The 8,860-nt window shown below is 44.5% G+C and overlaps 1 non-coding gene and 1 pseudogene across 1 annotated transcript; both read right to left on the bottom strand.

The window, feature by feature from the left end:
- Positions 1 to 4,094: 4,094 nt before the first annotated feature.
- On the bottom strand, positions 4,095 to 6,252 carry LOC139536506 (histone-lysine N-methyltransferase SETMAR pseudogene; annotated as a pseudogene).
- Positions 6,253 to 8,457: 2,205 nt separating this feature from the next.
- Positions 8,458 to 8,512, bottom strand: LOC139536619 (U7 small nuclear RNA). The gene has a single exon (XR_011667345.1). It is a non-coding gene; the product is annotated as a U7 small nuclear RNA (small nuclear RNA).
- Between the last annotated feature and the right edge of the window lie 348 nt (positions 8,513 to 8,860).

Below are 8,860 nucleotides of genomic sequence, written 5' to 3'. Positions count from 1 at the left end.
CTCATATATCACATCACGGTTCCCGTTTCTCTGCTGATCCATGACACTCATTTAGAACAGATCACCTTTTTGATTATAGACACCCCCACGCACCCTGTTGTTTTAGGTCTCCCCTGGTTGAGTTGGATTAACCCTGTTATTTCCTGGTCTGAGAGGAGACTGCTGGGTTGGTCACAGGAGTGTCAGGGGAGGTGTCTCGCAGTGTCTGTCAACACCACTATGGTGGAAAGTCCGGACAACACCCCTCAAGTGGATTTACCGGAGGAGTACTAGGATCTGCACAGGGTTTTCTTGAAGACCCAGGCTACACACCTGCCTCCTCATCGCCTCTGGGATTGTGCCATTGACCTGCTGTCTGACGCAGCCCTCCCAAGAGGATACGTCTATTCCCTCACCTAAATGGAGACCGAGTCCAATGGAGACCTACGTACAGGAGAGCCTCCAGCAGGGTTTTATCTGCCCCTCTACGTCACCAGCCTCCTCAAGTGTTTTTTGTGAAGAAGAAAGATGGGGGACTGCGCCCCTGCATTGATTATCGAACTCTGAATAAAGCCACCGTTAAGTTCAGCTATCCTTTACCCCTCATCTCAACCATCATCGAACAAATGCACGGGGCGCAGTACTTCACAAAACTGGACTTGAGGAGCGCATACAATCTGGTGCGCATTCGTGCAGGTGACTAATGGAAATTGGCTTTTTCCACGACCACGGGTCATTACGTGTATTTCATCATGCACTTTGGCCTGTGTAATGCTCCTTCCGTCTTACAGGCCTTTATTAACGAAGTGTTTCGGGATATGCTGGGACGGGGCGTAGTGGTTTATATAGATGACATTTTGGTCTATTCTGCTGACCGCGCCCAGCATGTCTCGTTAGTCAGGTCTGTGCTGGGAAGACTGTTGGCGCATGATCTATATGCTATGTTTTTCCAGCGGTCCTGATCCTTTTCGGACTACCTTATATCCATAGAGGGAGTGGAGATGGAGGAGCAACGTGTCAGAGCAATCCGGTCATGACCCATCCCCAACTCCGTGAAAGCAGTGCAGCGATTATTGTCAAAGTTCTATATAGAAATAGCTACAAAACAACTCCAAAGCCCTGAAAAAGTCATAACACTATTGGAACAATTTTCTTGAAATTAGATATGGCCCCAACAGATCTCTTTTATCCGTGTTGACTTTATCTTTTTTTTGGGCCCCGAGTTCGGTGGCAATGACATCTGTTTCTTCAGTAGGGAGGTGCTCCACTTCGGTAATGACAGGCTGCCGACCATATTTCTGACTGACCATTCTGAAATAGACTCTATACCCCCACTACTTGTTGTCTCTATCATGTCTCTATCATAGCAGCCTTGGAACAGGCACTGTTAAGTTGTAGCCTAGAGCTGCAGGGCAATAGATTGTGTCAGTGGACACACACAAAAGAAAGTACCACCACACTGGCTCCAATGTTCTTCTGATTATACGTATGGAGCTTACTATGGCCTGTCAAGTTATTATTATTATCATCTTTCTCATTTGAAGTATTAAAGACCTAAACTCTCAAAATGATTCATGATGAACTAGATCAATAAATATCCAGTATCGAACACTATATATATGTATCTAGGACAAGAAAAAGTTCAAGACTATGACACGCTCATTTTAGAAGACATTTTGAGCAAAACATTCGGCCGTAGACATTTTTCTTGAGGTCAAAAATAAATGGTACAGGTATTACTCATGTTGTAGTCGTAGCATAGAAGGACAGCATAACATACTGTAGTCTACAATCAATGTTATTCCGTCTTAAGTGTTGCGACTGGTGTGACTGTGACCAAGGCTGTGCTGTAGCAGCTGCCCACTGCAATCACCATGAGGAAGTTCACCTCCTGTGGTTAAGTGCTGGTTGCTAGGTGACTGTTCTGGGAATGAGGCACTCAGTTCCAGCTCCAGTCCTGAACAGTGTGTGTGGAAGACTGTCTGTCCTGCACCATGCACACAACCCTGCTGTTCAATCGCCTACTGTACACACATCCTGTTGCCATAGGGATTTAAGGGGTCGCTTGCTTACTCACAAAATGACATAAATCAACTATTACAAACAGGATTAGGTCTCTGCTTCGACATGTTCTGGAACGCTCGGACACAGAATTACTCAGGTGAAAGAAAAATGCTTCCTCATGAAAAAATTGCTGTCACCTGCTGTCTCAGACCAACCTGACCCCTACCTTGATTAAAGACAAATCTCAGTGGTCACAGGTGTTTGATATACTGTGCCACCTCTGATAGGAGTGGGATGGCAGAAGAAGCGTTCCCGTGGTCAACCAGAACCAAACATAACAAACTAAACATACAGAGCAAAGGGAACCCTCATTATAGACTGAGAAAATGTAGGTTGATTCATAACATCCTTTATAGTTCATCTCTCACTCTGACACTGACTGAGGCCTACCATCTCCCCAACATGCTAGAGAGGATGGGTGCGTTCTTTAAGCCTGCCTGGCTGGTGCCCCGGGTGGGCAGAGATTTCATTTTAGGACCAATAAGATGGTCTAAAATGTGTCAATTCCGCCCATGCTTTAACCTGGGTGAAGTAAAATGAGTGCACCTAGTGGTTGAGCCGCGCTGCACGAACCCCCACCCAGCCCCACAACGTGACTGGAGCGCTGGTCTCATTTCTGGACTGAACACGCCATGGTATCTGTACTAATTAACCCAGATGTGGATATTAATAAGCAGCTGGTATGAAAGCGGGTCTAGACTGGAAGTGGGGACATTTGAGAGGAGAGAGGCCTCATTTAAGAATGGTCACAGTAAAGTGGGACACAGTGGCCCCTCTCGTGGCAGGGGAATAAGACCCGTTACTATATTGAAATACCCTCCGGCCCTTCTTAATGTCTCACACCTCTGGAGATTTGGCTCCAATGAAAAGCTGAAGATACTTTCAAGGGGGGCACTGTGTTGAAAGAATACAGAAATACATAGAGAATTGTAAAGTTGAGGGATGAAGACAAGATACCCATGACTTCTATGCTCTGTATCTTTGAAGGTTAAATGGATGTGGGGATCATCTCTATTGACACAGAAATACCTTTGCATACAACATTTAAAGCCAATCTAGGAGCACACATGATTTGTATAATACAGGGTTTCCCAAACTCGGTCCTGGGCCACCCCTGGGTGCACGTCCCCCCACCCCCCAACACTACACAGCTGATTCAAATGACCAACTAATCATCAAGCTTTGATTATTTGAATCAGCTGTGTAGTGCTAGGACAAGAACAATGAGTTTGGGAAACCCTTGTATAATACATACCACTAGAAAGCCATACCCGTCTTTTACTGTAGTCAATATCAGACAGTTGGCATAAAGATCTGGTAGATTCATCTGCTGTCGGGCGAGGGCTTACAGTCCAGGCAGGGCACGATGAGACTTGGGGACTGAAGTGTTTCGATAGCTAGGTCTGGTGGGATGTGCCCCACATAGCACAAGTACTCTCTGACAGCGAGAGCTTTTAGTTGGTCTGCTGAACACAGATGGAGTTTATACTTTTTGACAGAAATGCTGTATCTCTATATCAGACCAGCGATGCCATCTAACAGAAAGGAGTTGGGGACAGTGAGATAGTTGGCAATCGTGAGAGAACAGTGGGGGGGTCATCATCATAGAAGGGTCAATCCAGGACTTAGAAAAACAACAAAGCGGTCACTGTGACACTTGTTCTGGTTAACAGCTGGAGAAATGTTACCACTCTCAAATTCATAGACAGAGCTATGGTTGCAAGGACTGACCATCGATGAGATTTTAACGATGTTTTGAAGCAGTGCATGTTTAGAATTACAGTATAACAAGCTTATATTTTGGGTTCTGATAGGGTATGACAGTTGAAGCTGTCGTACCCCATCAGTTATATTATTCAAGAATCAATGGTTACATGAGTCCAAAATTGAGCAATCCCGGATTGCCCCTTTAATCCAGATGGATGGCACACTGGTACGGACAGGATGACTACATCAGCAGACTGTGTAGGTGGAGCAACTGATGTGTCATACAGAACCATCTTTATCTACAATGATGGACGATGCTGTTAGCACAGAACTGACACACTGGGTGCAGAATTTACATTTAATAAAATAACACGTAGATTAGAACTGGAGAGTTGGATTCGACCAAAACAAAAAAAGCAAGGGTTCAGTGCAAAATGTCTCTCCTTTCCAGTACAACATGATCACTTCAAGTTACAAAACATCAACTTACAGATATGAAACAAATAACCACATTCCTCTATCTAATTGTTGACAACAGATATGTCCAGTGGCAGGAATTGGGCACAGTTCTGGGCACCACAGCGGTATGGTTTCCTCTGGAGGGTCACTGTCCCATTGGCTTCTGTCCCAGGGTCACTCTGAACCAACCCATAGAGTGTGTATTGCTATAGCTCGCTGAATAGTCGAATGTGAGCTCTTGAGGGGTGATGTCCCTGCCAGTGAACAGGGCCAGCCTGGGCACCAGGGAGTGCACCTGGACAGGCACCATGAACAGGTTGGGCTGGAAGGAGTGGTTCAGAAATCGCCCCACATTCCCAACCACAATAGGGTCCACAAAGGTCTCATTGACTGGGCCCTGTCTAGCATACTCCCGCACAGCAATGATGTAGTTGTTGTCCTCAGGCCCCTGTGCAAGCTTTCTACGCCTGGCCTCCTCAAAGCCGAGCACTTTCCCAGCATACTCACACACAAAGGTCCCACAGGAAATGGGCTCCAGAGCTCGCACCCGCAAGCCCCTGTCCTCTGTGGGGTAGACACACAACCTGAGCCCCAGGCCTCTCTGGACCACCCGGTTACCTGCAGACCTCACTACAGCTACACAAGGCGTTACACTCAAGCACAGGCCTGCAGTAACAATTGACTGTATCTCCTCTGGTCCTGGTGACAGCCTGTCGTATGTCTGTCCGAAAGTCTGCAGGCAGGAGGAGCTCTCTCTCAGGCAGGAGTGGGTGTAGCAGGAGCATCCAGGAAGAATCACCTCACTGGGGTCTATGTGACATCCTGGCCCCTGGACATTCTCTGGAGAATACTGAAACCAAAGAGACAGATGAAAAGGGGACTGATGTTTTATAAGATACAAAGGTAATCAGACCAATAAAAAAATAAAAATAACAACCAGTCAAGGTATTGGCGTTGGAGGATTTAACTTGGCTAGAGGAGATAGTTACAGAGTAAACGTTTTTTCAATCCCACATAGAAGTTTTGTAATCCTTAATAGCATCCAATCCAGCATAGCTCTGCTTCTTTTAGCAAGCAGTGGTGCAAATCTTCAAAGAGAAAGAAGTGTAAGAAAATTGTATAGTGGGGCAGTTCACCAGCTTTAGAAGTGAGCCTATTTTGTCTCCTCTCTATTTCATCCAGAATGTCTACGTGATGTCTAGTGATGATACTGTGCTGCCACCAGCTGGCAGAAAATAGTTTAGACAGCCTGAATGAGGAACTTCAGGTAACTCCAAAATAGCCAAAATAAAGGAAACATCAACATAGTGTCTTCCATGACCCTCCAGAACAGCTTCAATGCGCCTTGGTATAGATTCTACAAGCGTCTGGAACTCTATTAGAGGGATGCGACACCATTATTCCACGAGACATTGCATAATTTGGTGTGTTGTTGATGGTGGTGGAAAACTGCGTCTTAGGTGTCGCTCCAGAATCTCTTGTAAGCGTTCAATTCGGTTGATATCTGGTGACTGAGACACACACATACACACGCCCCTTTTAAACCCATTATTAAACCATAAGTTATGGGGGGTTCTACTAAGCTATACGGAATTGTTTTAAGAAGGTGTATTACCAAGGGTCATTATGCTATTTTATTTTGAAGTTTAAGACCTCTTGAAGTATCAAAAAATATATACTAAAATCATTTCATTAAACATTGTATTTGAGTTTACTACTATTAGCCCATACAAGCACATTGTTACGAAGTGTCTGTCCTATATCTGAGAGATGTAAGATAGATCTGGATTTTTATTTTTTTATTTTACACGTCCCTTATTTTTGTCACTAAACAGTCTCCATGCAGACGTCCATACATGGTACCGGGGGAACTCAGACGAGTCTTGTGAGGCTTGTGGGCGTCCTAGAGCAAAACAACCGCCGTACATATTCTTGTGAGTCTCACCTTTTCACATATTAGTGTGTTGCCCAAACTGTTCGGACGTTGGCAAGGGTTCGAAGACGCTTGTAGGGGTCGTAGAGAAAAACGGAGAACAGCATCATGTTCGTGAGAGTCTCGTCTTTCCATAGAGGGGTTTGAAAAACCGTTCGGATGCTATTTTAAGGGATGGTCTGACAAACACGGCTCTAGCTCTGTCACCATTCACCGCAGATGCGGAAGTGCGACATAGACGGAGGTGGAGGATTGAGACGCATACAATGCAAAAGAATAGATACACTATATATACAAAGTATGTGGACAGCCCTTCAAATTATTGGAGCACTCCGTCATGCAATCTCCATAGACAAACATTGGCAGTAGAATGGCCTTACTGAAGAGCTCAGTGACTTTCAACCTGGCACCGTCATGGGATGCCACCTTTCCAACAAGTCAGTTCGTCAGCTTTCTGCCCTGCTAGAGCTGCCCCGGTCAACTGTAAATGCTGTTATTGTGAAGTGGAAACGTCTAGGAGCATCAATGGCTCAATCGGAAAGTGGTTGGCCACACAAGCTCACAGAACAGGACCGCCAAGTGCTGAAGCATGTAGCGCTTTAAAAATGTCTGTCCTCGGTTGCAACACTCACTACCGAGTTCCAAACATACAGAAACCAACCCACACGCACTCTGTTTTACAATGTTGCCCCCACATTTGGATCACATGTAGGCCTATGTAATTAGATTGCAAGAATGTAAGGATGAAGATGTATTTAAGCTCTAAATAGTCATTCACAGAAAAACAGTAAACATACATTGATAATAACCAATGATTGGTGGCGACATCAATCATTTAGGAGCCTGTAGCGCCTTTTGCTTAGAAAAAAACTGAAAAAAGTTGTCTCCCACAATGCTTTGGTTCAGACTTTAAGTTGCAGTTGGTGAGGAGCAACTGTTCAGTCGACTGCTGTCGAAAGTTCATGACCTTTGATCACATGGTTGTTGTAAAGGCCATACAGTTGACATGTAGTCACAAGTCAGACAATTTTTATACCCATAATGCAACACACTTTGAAAGGCGGTGACCAACGTTGGTCAACGTCTTGACAAAAGTGATCCACTTGAACACGCCCAATGTCAATATAGAAAGGGCACTACACCAGTCCAAGGAGAGACTTAGGGAAAGTCTACGATTAATGTTTTACATTGTCGCCACCTAGCGGCCTTCTAGCACAAGGACACTATCGCACTGCTCCAATTTTTGCAGTAAGTGGCGCTATGAGACTAAACAAAGAAACCCACTTACAGCCAGAACATCATGTAATGAATCACTGACTAATTAAAGAAAAGTGTGTGTGTGTGTGTGTATGAGACATTAGAATTCAGAGGTAATATAGACCAAATAAAAAACATGGCCATATGAGGAAACAGTGTCCTGTGGTTACCACATCATAAGAACACAAACACGCATTGTTGGAAGTGGAACCCAGCTGGAGAGTGAGGGAGACAGCAGCCTGTGAGTAAGGAGCGAGGATCCTCTCTTCCACTCCAACAGGGGGACGCCTGGCACAATGTAGCTTTGGAAGCCACCCCTGTTACCTTGGAGATAACGATACACCAAATAGACAACAATGGAAGGCTCCTGCCAGTGACATAATCCATCCTGTAATGATGGGGCTTTGGAAGCACCGTGCTCCATCTGTTCCTTAGACCCATGGGGAGGGGAGAGGAAATGGAGAAGGAAATTCATACCACAGTATACAAAAAAATACGATAGTATACTGTAGTGTTTTTGCAGACTAAAGTGCAGTATTTATTGGAGTATATTGGAGTATACTGTAGTATTTACTGTTAACAATAGTATAAATACTGAAGTAAAAGAAAACTGTGCTATATAGTATATTATAAACTGGGTGGTTAGAGTCCTGAATGCTGATTGGCTGACAGCCGTGGTATATCAGACCGTATACCACGGGTATGACAATATTTGTACTGCTCTAATTACGTTGGTAACCAGTTTATAATAGCAATAAGGCCTCTTGGGGGTTTGTGGTATACGGCCAATATACCATGGCTAAGGGCTGTATCCAGGCACACCGCTTTGCGTCGTACATATGAACAGCCAGCCATACTATATTGACCATATACCACACCCCTCGTGCCATATTGCTTAAGTATTCAATGTAGTGTTTTTGCGAATTGTAGTATACTGTAGTATTTACTGTCATTTTTTGCAGACTGTCATATACTGTAGTATTTACTGTAGTGTTTTTGTAGACATGACTGTAGTATTTATTATAGTGTTTCTGTTTTATTATCTTTGACATAGAGGTGGAGGCTTTCTCTGTGAGGAAACCTACTGGAGAAATACTAAAAGAGCAAATTGTTTATAACCTGTAGGTAGGTAAGACTGTGGAGCTTCAGAGCTTCTGCTATTTTCTATAACCTGTAGGTGGGTGGGTGGGTGGGTGGGTGGGTGGGTAGGTAGGTAGGTAGGTAGGTAGGTAGGTAGGTAGGTAGGTAGAGAGGTAGGTAGGTAGGTAGGTAGGTAGGTAGGTAGGTAGGTAGGTAGGTAGGTAGGTAGGTAGGTAGGTAGGTAGGTAGGTAGGTAGGTAGGTAGGTAGGTAGGTAGGTATAGCTTCTGCTCTTTTCTATAACTTGTATGTAACACAATATGATCTATACTTGGCATGTAGGTTTTTCACTTATGGGTGACACAAATTGAGACATGGGAAG

This window comes from Salvelinus alpinus, chromosome 12, assembly GCF_045679555.1.
Source record: "Salvelinus alpinus chromosome 12, SLU_Salpinus.1, whole genome shotgun sequence".
NCBI lineage: Eukaryota > Metazoa > Chordata > Actinopteri > Salmoniformes > Salmonidae > Salvelinus > Salvelinus alpinus.
Note: the sequence above shows the minus strand (reverse complement) of the source record. Positions and strands in the feature narration are given on the sequence as shown.